The following is an 11,708-nucleotide window of genomic DNA, read 5'->3' as shown; positions in this document are numbered from 1 at the left end:
TTTCAAGATGCTTTCAGTTGCTGGGCATCTTTTGTGTTTTGCAAGTTGGGGTAAACAACCTTTCTTCCATACCTCCCTGTTTCTCTAAATACAATACTGATATGAAAATCAAGCATTTTCCACCAATTTTGTGTATAAAAGAAAGTAGTTGTCACCTAGAAAGTTTTTTTTTTTTTAATTTTTTCGATCCTCATATTTAACCTATTAACCATCCTTAAGACAAGGTCAGTTGCATTCAGGGTGGTATGGCCGTAGACTCAGCCATATTTCAGATTGATGCAGATCCAGGTCCATAATAATAATGTTAGTGTCTGCTGATGCTATTTAAAGAATTAGATTTTTTTTAAAAAAGTCTTCAAACTGTGTTTTATGTATTTTAATATGTAAGTCAGAAGTTGTGTCAGCATTTTATGGTGCATCAAGTTATGAAAATTTACTAAAAGGAAATTCACATGTTTAGAGTTCTATTGCTAAAATGTTAGGTAAACATTTATTTGATTTGACCTCGTGCTTTTATGCGTTGCTATAGCATTTGTTTTGTATATCCACTTTCCCCTTAGCTATAGCCTCACTTTACTAGTACAGTGGCAATTTCTTCCTCTAAAAGGATAAGAGAACTGTATATAACATTTTATTACTGCCCTCTGGTATCCATTGTTGCTAACCTTTGTGCTGTAAGCAGTCACAATTTTACTGAAAGTCAACATTTATACTTAATTTATAGCTTGGTACTGTCCTAAGGTTTATAAAAATGAAACATCGTGGTAATGGACAATCAGAAGCACCAAGATGTATATCATATTTTCATCTTATTGACAGACATCTGCTAGTCAGTGCTCTTCAAGGTGTTTTGATGACCTTGCATTTAAATACATAGCACTATTTGCTTACAAAAAAATAGGATGGGTTTCAGAGAGCTTGAGACTCCTCAATACCAGATCAAGGGCAATAACTTTCATTTCTTTAATGCTTTTCTTTTTTTCCCTCACCGCACATCTTATGGAATCTTAGTTCTGGAACCACATATCAAATCCTGCCCCCTGCAGTGGAAATGCCAAGTCTTAACCACTGGACTGTCAGTGAGGGCCCTCCTTAATGCTCTTTTAATTGTAACCCTGTAGTGCCTAAGACCACAGAAGGAAAAAAGTATAAATAATGGTTCCTATATGCAGAACCATATAGCCTAGCATTTATAGAAATAATTAAAAACATGGAATTATATTCTGTGTCTTTCAGTGGAATGCAGTGCTACCTACATTCAGAGAAAATTATGAGCAGTAGAGCTGAGGGCAGTTAGGTGGACTGACTTTATCTTGGTGAACAGGATATCATTTGAAGGTGAGGAAAGAAAGAGGCACATCAAACCAGAGAGAGCAAGGCCACAGATGTCATAGCTTCTATAGAGAACAGTGATCAGCTTCACTTTGGTCCATGTTTGGGAATACTGAAAAATCAGGTTTGATTATAGAGAACCTTGAAAAGAAGATTTCAGAGTAACAGTTCAGAAAGAGCATATAAACAAAACCTAGCATGTTGTGTTTATGAAAACACCACAATTCAGCAAGGTGGATTCAGAAACAATGAGCAGATGTTAAGTGTGGGTAGGAGGAAGTCAATACTATTAACCTGTAAGAACAATTGACCAGGAAGCCTGAGACTCCCTGTGATGGCCAAAATGCCAGCAAGTGTGAGTGATCTGTTAATAAAAGAACCGATCAGGTCAGTGTCCACTAAACATGAACAAGTTTGATAAGTAGATATGAATAGGAAAGGTAGTGGACTATAATGATAGATATATGGACTTGGACGTTAAAAACTGGGTTCCAAGCCCAACACAGCTGTGAGACTTTAGACAGATTACCTAATCTCGTGGCTGGCTGACTTCATTTATAAAGTGGGAATGATAATAGTACCTACCTGTAGGGCTACTTTGAGAATTAAATATTATTTTCTATCTAAAGCATTTAGTACCTACTGGCACCCAGTAAGCCCTCATAAAATGATAGTTTTTATTACCAGAGTAGTTACTATATTCATTGCTTCATGAGGTGATTAAGTGAGATAACAGTATAGCACCTGGCCCATTATTAAATGAGTGTTAAATGTTAGCTGCAATTTCATTATTGCCTATAAATATAGATTCGTTCCGTTCCGTCGCTCAGTCGTGTCCGACTCTATGCGACCCCGTGGACTTTAGCCTACCAGGCTTCTCCGTCCATGGGATTCTCCAGGCAAGAATACTGGAGTGGGTTACCGTTTCCTTCTCCAGGAGATCTTCCCAACCCAGGGATCGAACCCGGGTCTCCCGCATTGGAGGCAGACGCTTTAACCTCTGAGCCACCAGGGAAGCCCATAAATATAGATTGGAGATAGGTTTTGACAATAGGGTCAGTAGGGCAGTTTTAGACCTCTTAGCATACTGATGCACACACCACGCAAGCCTGATGTTTAGCCAAGGCTCTTTGACTTGTTTATTGGAGTGAATTGAGTGATCAGCCTTCAAGCATCATTAGCAGACTTAACTAACTCCAGCCTCTGACGGTGGCAGCTTCCTCCTCTCCCTGCTGCTGCTGCTAAGTCACTTCAGTCGTGTCCGACTCTGTGTGACCCCATAGACGGAAGCCCACCAGGCTCCCCCGTCCCTGGGATTCTCCAGGCAAGAACACTGGAGTGGGTTGCCATTTCCTTCTCCAATGTGTGAAAGTGAAAAGTGAAAGTGAAGTCGCTCAGTCCTGTCTGACCCTTAGCGACCCCACGGACCGCAGCCTACCAGGCTCCTCCATCCATGGGATTTTCTAGGCAAGAGTACTGGAGTGGCTTGCCATTGCCTTCTCCGCCTCCTCTCCCTACCAGCTGCTAAAACAGCCCAAACATGTTATCACAGCTGAGCCTTATTAAATATGGCCCCCAGCTTTCCAAAAACTATCAAAAACTGGGCAAGAGACAGATTTGGGAATAAGAAGGAAGCAAGACTACAAGCACTGAACATTACTGATTGAAGGCACTTCCCCACTCTGTGCTTTGAAGCCTGGCGATGTATTTACCCATTTGGATAGGAACGTTTGTTCTGGAGAACCTCTGCAGCCTTCCTTCTGAGGACAGTTTTGCAGTGGATATCCTTTCTGCTTATAGGCCTGCTCCTCCCAACCTCTCCTCTACTAAAAGATTCTTATCTTGTTTTTTTCTCTCCACATCTGTGTTCAGCTCACACGTAAAAGAATGTTTAGTGGTTTTACACTACCCTGAGCAAACAGTATGTCATACTAGTACATGAAAAGTTTTTTGACAGTAGATTTAACACCCACCTGTCCCTCAGTTGAGAAAAATACTAAGCATGAATTTGCAGTTCTTACTCCCACCTTAAAACGTACCTACCCATCAAGGCTTCTGTTCATATGCCATTTTCCCCATCAAAGCTTCTCTGACTCATGCTTCCAATAGGTAATATATATAGTAGAGAAAGAGCATGAGCTTCGGAATCAGGCAAAATGGGGTTCAAATCTCAACTCTTGCTGTGTGATATTGGAAGATTACTCAAGCTCAGTTTCTATGTCAGTAAAATGGGGACGATAACATTCCTTGCAGAATTGGTCTGAAGATCATAGGAGATACATCTGTGAAGGCTTCTTCAGTTCAGTTCAGTTCAGTCGCTCAGTCGTGTCCGACTCTCCACAACCCCATGAATCACAGCACGCCAGGCCTCCCTGTCCATCACCAACTCCCGGAGTTCACTCAAACTCATGTCCACAGAGTCGGTGATGCCATCCAGCCATCTCATTCTCTGTCGTCCCCTTCTCCTCCCACCTCCAACCTTTCCCAGCATCAGAGTCTTTTCCAGTGAGTCAACTTGTCACATGAGGCGGCCAAAGTATTGGAGTTTCAGCTTTAGCATCAGTCCTTCCAATGAACACCCAGGATTGATCTCCTTTAGAATGGACTGTGCTTGCTAAATAACAGGCCCTCAATAAATGTTCATTTCCTTCATTCCTCTTGGTAATTACTGTCTTTCAGATCTACGTTTAAGACATCACTGTCTTAATTCATATTTTAGAAACATATTTTATCCAAGTATGCCCCTAGAGGATAGCATCCATTAGTAGTTCATATTTGTCTAATATACACTATTTAGCAGAAGGCACTCACAAAAATATTTGTTGACTTACTGAAGAATGCCATCAACATAATATGACCCTGTCAAAAAAAACTTAAACCTTTGACCACAAATGGATGTGGCAAACAACTGGATAAAACCGTGCAATAACAAAACAACTGCAATAGGATGGCAATGACCACTAGAATTGTAAAGAATTAGTGACAATTTATTACACCAATTTTCACAGTTCATTCAATAAAATGAGCAAAGAACATTATTGCCAGAAGACAACAACCCATATCTGCCAACATGAAACAAGCAGTACAGGGAGCCTGAGGTTTTCTTGAGTGAGGAAAAAAATAGATAGTGATGCATATATGTGGAATCTAGAAAAATGGTACAGTTAAACCTATTTGCAAAGCAAATAGATGTAGAGTACAAACATAAACACTGGGGTTGGGGGGAGCAGAATGAACTGGGAGATTGGTTGACATATATACTATTGGTACTATGTATAAAATAGATAACTCATGAGAAACCACTGTATGGCACAGGGAACTCTATACTCTGTGGTGACCTGAATGAGAAGGAAATCCAAAAAAGAGGGGATTTATGTATTCATATAGCTGATTCACTTTGCTGTACGGCAGAAACTAACACAACATTGTAAAGCAACTATACTCCAATAAAAATTTTAAAAAAACAAAACTGTGTAGGTGTGTGCTTCTGTAAACTATACACTTTTGTTGTTGTTCAGTTGCTAAGTCATGTCTAACTCTGCAACCCTGTGGACTGCAGCACACCAGGCTTCCCAGCCCTTCACTATCTCCCAGAGTTTGCTCAAACTCATGTCCATTGAGTCAATGATGCCATCCAGCCATCTCATCCTCTGTCGTCCCCTTCTGACCTCAGTCTTTCCCAGCATCGGGGTCTTTTTCCAGTGAATCAGCTCTTGACATCAGGTGGCCAAAGTATCGGAGCTTCAGCTTCAATATCAGTCCTTCCAATTAATATTCAGGGTTAGTTTCCTTTAGGATTGACTGGTTTGATCTTGCTGTTCAAGGGACTCTAAAGAGTCCTCTCCAGCACCACAGCGTGAAAACATCAATTCTTTGGCACTCTGCCTTGTTTATGGTCCAGCTCTCACATCTGTACATGACTACTGGAAAAACCATAGTTTTGATTAAACGGACCTTTGTCAGCAAAGTGATGTCTCTGCTTTTTAATATGCTTGTCTGTGTTTGTCATAGTTTTCTTCCACGGAGCAAGTGTCTTTTAATTTCATGGCTGCAAGTCACCATCTGCAGTGATTTTGGAGCTCAAGAAATTAAAGTCTGTCAGTGTTTCCATTTTTCCCCATCTATTTGCCATAAAGTGATGGGAATGGATGCCATGTTCTTAGTTTTTTGAATGTTGATTTTTAAGCCAGCTTTTTCACCATTAATTGGTCCTAGCTGTATGTCAGTTGGCGCAGGAGCCAGAGGAAATGCAATACTGATGGAGCAAAGGCAGGGTAAGAAATGGACACACGGGCCTTGCATTGAATATAGGCTACTGTAGTGTCTTTATGAAAGTATTGCTACTGATCTACTCGGTGTAGAGAGAGAGGACTGAGCAAGCTGTTCAGCTGTGTTAATAATGATTATTTCTGTACAGACTGATATTTAGTGATTCCCAAAATTTTGTCCTTGTATTTTTTTTGTATTGTTGGAAAAGTTTTAGTTGGAATTTTAAAAAATTTGTCATCCATATAGTTTGGTGAGCCAAATCATTAATGAACATAAGTTGAAAACTATGGTAAATTTAGGCAGAGTTGTAGAATTATGAACATACAGTGTTCTTTAGTATTATCATCATATCACAGTGTGTTAACTACTGCAGTTGATAAACCTGATTCCACTCAGGTAAGAAGTTTAAATCTGAGGTCTGTTAATTATGCACTGTATTTTTGTAACAGCATTTCCCCTATTGATCAATATTTCTGTACAAATCTCTAAGATAGTAAAGTCATAATGCCATTATCACGCCTCAAGTCTCGAGAAAGTCAGTGTCATGAGGAAAAAAGGGATAGGACTTTTCTAGATTTATAGGACTAAGGAACTATAATACCTAAGTGCAATTCTTGCAGCTTCGTTGGATCCAAACTCTGGAAAACAGCTATAAAAGATACTAGGGAAGTTTTAAAATGGATCGGCTGGAAGATGACATAAGGGAATTATTTTCTTCAGAGTAATAATGGTATTCTGCTTAGGAGATGCATGCTGTCATAGTTGGAGGTTGAATATCATGTCAGCAAGATACTTTAAACAAAATATATAGCTAATAAGCATAAAGTCATGTAGATAAAAATATATAGCTAATAGGCATAAAGTCATGTAGATAAGGCAGATGAGACAATTAATGAATCTAGGTGTGGTGTACTGCTGTCTTTCAGTTTTTCTGGTGTTCGAAATACTATGTAATAAAAAGTTGGATAAACGCTCTGGAAAGACTCATTTGCAATAAAAATAAATGTACACAAAAGAAATTATATATCTGGTATTATGGACTGAATGTTTGCATCTTCTCAAAATTCATATATCAAAGCCCTAAACCCCAAGGCGATGGGGCCTTTGGAAAGTAATTAGGATTAGATGAGGTCATGAGGTTGGGACCCTGATAATGGGATTAGTGCCCTTGTCAGAAAGAATCCACTTGCCAATGCAAGAGATGTCAGTCCCTGGGTTGGGAAATCCTCTGGAGCAGGAGACGGCACTACACTCCAGTATTCTTGCCTGGAAAATTTCATGGGAATAGGAGCCTAGCAGGCTACAGTCCATGGGGCCACAAAGAGTCAGACATGACTGAGCAACTGAGCAGAGACAGCTGAAAATTTGTTTTCTCTCTGTTCACGTGCACACCCCAAGGAGAGGCCATGTAAGCAGACTGCAAGAAGGCAATGAGCTAGAGATCGCTCAGCAGAATCCAGCCATGCTGGCACCCTCAGAGGCCTCAGAGGTCCAGGCTCCAGAACTGTGAGGAGATAGCTTTCTACTGTTGAAGCCACCCTATCTATGGTATCGTGCTCACTGGAAAAGACTCTGATGCTGGGAGTTACTGGGGGCAGGAAGGGGATGACAGAGAATGAGATGGCTGGATGGCATCACCGACTCGATGGACATGAGTTTGAGTGAACTCCGGGAGTTGGTGATGGACAGGGAGGCCTGGCGTACTGCAGTTCATGGGGTCGCAAAGAGTCGGACACCACTGAGGGACCGAACTGAACTGAACTGATGGTGGCCCAAGCTGACTAAGATTGAGTTTGGTACCAGTGAGTGGGGTGCTGCTGTCATTAATACCTAAAGTTGTAAAAATGGGTGATTGGAAGTGGCTGGAAGAGTTTTGAAATGTGTACTAGGCATACAGACATTAAGAAGAAATGTAGAATGTTATTGCAGAAACATGTTTACAGGAAAAGGCAGCCCTCATTATAAAATGGTAAAGAAGCTGGCTGCACTGTAGTGCTTCGTGGAAGGTAGAACTGACTTTGAGCTAAGGAGAGTTCTAAGCAAACTATTGAAAGGGCAGCTTGGTTCTTCCTGACTGCATATAGTAAAATGCAAAAGGAAAGAACTGAATTGAAGAAGGAATTGTTAAGCAAAAGAAGGATCCAGAACTTGAAGATTTGGACAATCTTCAGCCTATTATGGCAACTCACTCCAGTACTCTTGCCTGGAAAATCCCATGGACGGAGGAGCCTGGTAGGCTACAGTCCATGGGGTCGCTAAGAGTCGGACAGCCCTGTCCCGCTGAGCTGGAGGGCAAGAACATCAAACCAAACAGCCATAAGATCTAAGGCAGGGAATTCCCTGGTGGTGCAATGGCTAAGACTAGGGGCTCTCAATGCAGGGGGCCCAGGTTCGCAGTGGCTAAGACTCTGTGCTCTCAAGCCAGGGATCAAACCTGGTGGGGAACTAGATCCCACACACTGCAACTAAGAATTCTGCATGTCAGAACGAAGACCAGGGACAAATGGAATTTGCCTTGTGGAGTTTTGGACCTGCTTGATCCTGGAGAAATGCTGGGCTGGAGGAAGCACAAGCTGGAATCAAGATTGCTGGGAGAAATATCAATAACCTCAGATATGCAGATGACACCACCCTTATGGCAGAAAATGAAGACGAGCCTCTTGATGAAAGTGAAAGAAGAGAGTGAAAAAGTTGACTTAAAGCTCAACATTCAGAAAACTAAGATCATGGCATCTGGTCCCATCACTTCATGGGAAATAGATGGGGAAACAGTGGCTGACTTTGTTTTTCTGTGCTCCAAAATCACTGCAGATGGTGATTGCAGCCATGAAATTAAAAGACGCTTACTCCTTGGAAGGAAAGTTATGACCAACCTAGATAGCATATTAAAAAGCAGAGACATTACTTTGCTATCAAAGGTCTGTCTAGTCAAGGCTGTGGTTTTTCCAGTAGTCATGTATGGATGTAAGAGTTGGACTATAAAGAAAGCTGAGTTCAGAAGAATTGATGCTTTTGAACTGTGGTGTTGGAGAAGACTCTTGAGAGTCCCTTGGACTTCAAGGAGATCCAACCAGTCCATCCTAAAGGAGATCAGTCCTGGGTGTTCTTTGGAGGGACTGATGTTGAAGCTGAAGCTCCAATACTTTGGCCACCTGATGCGGAGAGCTGACTCATTGGAAAAGACCCTGGTGCTGGGAAAGATTGAGGGCAGGAGGAGAAAGGAACGACAGAGGATGAGATGGTTGGATGGCATCACCAACACAATGGATATGGGTTTGGGTGGACTCCAGGAGTTGGTGATGGACAGGGAGGCCTGGCGTACTGCAGTTCATGGGGTCTCAAAGAGTAGGACACGACTTAGCGACTGAACTGAACTGACCCTTCCTAACTATTTCTCCCTCTTGGAATGGAAATGTCTCTCCTATGCCTGTCCCACAACTATAATTTGGGAGCACTTGTTTGGTTTTACTGCTAGAGAGGAATTCTGCCTCAGGATGAATCCTATCTACATTTTCACTTATATTTAGATGATTTTAGGTGAGACTCTGGACTTTAGACTTCAGAGTTGAGAAGTGTACTGAACTTCTAAGAGGCTAGAGAGATATATAGTCTTCCTTCATCAGGAAAAAAAGAGTCCAGTTGATCAGGGTGGAATCTGAACTTTCTAATTGGATATGGCGGGAGGGAAAGTGCCAGTCTTTGCCCTACTTCAGCTGTCCCATTTATTGTGCTTGTTTATCTCTTGCAATGAAAGACAATAAAAGTAATGGCCTGGCCCACCTGTGTTATTGCTTAGAGCACCAGAGGAATTCAGAATGAATCCTGTCTGCCCAGTGTCCAGTGCAGGACAGATCTTTAGTCTTTTTGTATTGCCCCAGGGGATAGCTGAGCTGTTTTCTTGGAACCTATCAGTCATCTCCCAGGTGGTAAATCACACCACCACCATCCACTCACCTCCCAATGTATTAACACATGGACCCTGAAATTTATTTCCTGAGCAGCCTCAGTCTCCACAGTCCACAAAATGGTGTTGGCTGTTTCCAATTAATAAATAATAAACATGTAGTGAATGTTATCCAGATCTTCATCACCACCTTTGCCAGATAGATAAAAATCCTGAACTCAAAGCTGTTTCAGAGATGATGTCCACGAGATGGCACTAGTCACAGGTAAATAAACTCACATACATACTGTCTTCCATTAAAAGTTTGGAAGTCCTATGGAAAGAGAAAAGTGTGGTGGTAATAATAATAAGTATGGTAATAAGGCAATGTGCATATATCGTGGCCCCAAAACTAAGCATTTGATCCATAATAATTATTAAAGCAGTTGTCCAAAATAGGTTCAGTTCAGTTCAGTTTAGTCGCTCAGTCGTGTCTGACTCTCTGCGACCCCATGAATCACAGCACGCCAGGCCTCCCTATCAAAATTGGTACAGGTCAAAATGTGTTCTGGTTTTTGATTCCCAGACTCCAGGAGATTCTGATGCAGTGTATCAAATCTCGACCATCTGAAAGATAATTCTCTCTTCATTTAGCATCTTGTAATTGCTATCCTCTCCTTTCTTCCCTTTGCAGCCACAGTTCTAGAAAGAGCAGTCTCCCTGGCTCCCCTTCTCCTCTCTTTCTGTTCCCTCCCGGCAAACAGACCATTTTGCCAATACCCAATTGCAAATGCCCCTACGCAGGTTATCAGTGAAATTCCTCATGTCAAGATCTTTGGGTGGTTTTTGGCGCTGATCTAAGAAAGCCAGCTGCAATATTTGATTGTAGCTGTTAGCATTTATCCAGTAATTACCTAGCACCTGCTATGCATTTGACACTATTCTAAGCACTATGACGTACAGCTAGATAAGGCTCTGTCTTGAGGGTGCAGCCAGGTTAGAACATTCATCAGAGATATCAGGCCCTGGGCTTAGGCAGGTGAGCCCCACTGTTTGGATGACTAGGACAGCAAGCTCTGATAAAGGTGCCCACTTTGACTCACTTCTCTGCTTTGCATTGCAATCTGCCTTTCAGACCACATGCTCAAATATTTTTTTCATCATATTCTTTTTAATATTCCTTTTATTTATTTATTTGGCTGTGTCTGGTATTAGTTGTGGCACACAGGATGTTTCTTGCAGCCTGTGAACTCTTAATTGCAGGATCTAGTTTCCTGACCAGGAACTGAAGCCTCCTTTCCCCCAACCCCAGCATCGGGACCATGGAGTCTTAAGGCACTAAACCAGCAGAGAAGCCCCTCATCATAACCTCAACAACTCTCCTATCAACATAGCATCTTAAAATTGCTGAAAATATGATATTTTAGGAGGAAATGATCACTCCTTAAAGAGATCCCTTTGCCCCTTACCCCATGTAATGACACAGTGAAAAGGCACCTTCTGTGAGCCGGGAAGTGTGCCCTCACCAGACACTGACTGCCAGAGCCATGATCTTTGACGTCCCGGTCTCCAGAACGGTGAGAAATGAATGTGTGTTGTTTACAAGTTAATGAGTTTTGGCGTTTTTGTGACAGCAGCCCAGACTAAGACAAGCACCTATGGCACAGGGAGAGCTGCTTTACATAGTGTGGACAAAGAAGGCCTCTCTGAGAAGATACCATCTAAGCTGAAACACAAAAGTTGCAAAAGAGTTAATCTTTAGAAGACCCTGGGAGGAAGCCTCCAGGCAGAGGGAACGGCAAGTGCAAAGGCACCACAGAACTTGGAATGTAGGGAGACTGAAAGGAGAGCCATTTGCCTAGAGGTTTGTGATGACAGTGGCTAGAGAGGAGGCCTTGTTTTATCAGAGGGGACATCTCACTGAAGCATGTTCAAGAGCTAACAGAATCAATTCAGTAAACAGGAATCGAGGTACAGAAGGGGTGGGGCTCCATCATCAAAGTGGAAGCATTTGCTTTGATAAGAGCAGAAAGGTGCATACTTTTAAAAGCTTTTGGCCTCCTTTCCAGGCCCCGCTTTAATTTTCACTGTCAGCAAGATTCTATCCATGACTGTCTCCCAGTCTTCCTCTCTAAATCTTCCTTATGCAGACACTCTCAGGCCTACACCACTCTCGTGGACTTCTCATATCCAACTGCAAGTAGATATATTTTAATCTCTCAAA

Source organism: Moschus berezovskii, chromosome 3, assembly GCF_049115385.1.
Source record: "Moschus berezovskii isolate FMDL1 chromosome 3, NW_MosBer_1.0, whole genome shotgun sequence".
NCBI classification, from domain to species: Eukaryota; Metazoa; Chordata; class Mammalia; order Artiodactyla; family Moschidae; genus Moschus; species Moschus berezovskii.
The sequence above is the reverse complement of the archived record's forward strand: the minus strand, read 5'-3'. Positions refer to the sequence as shown.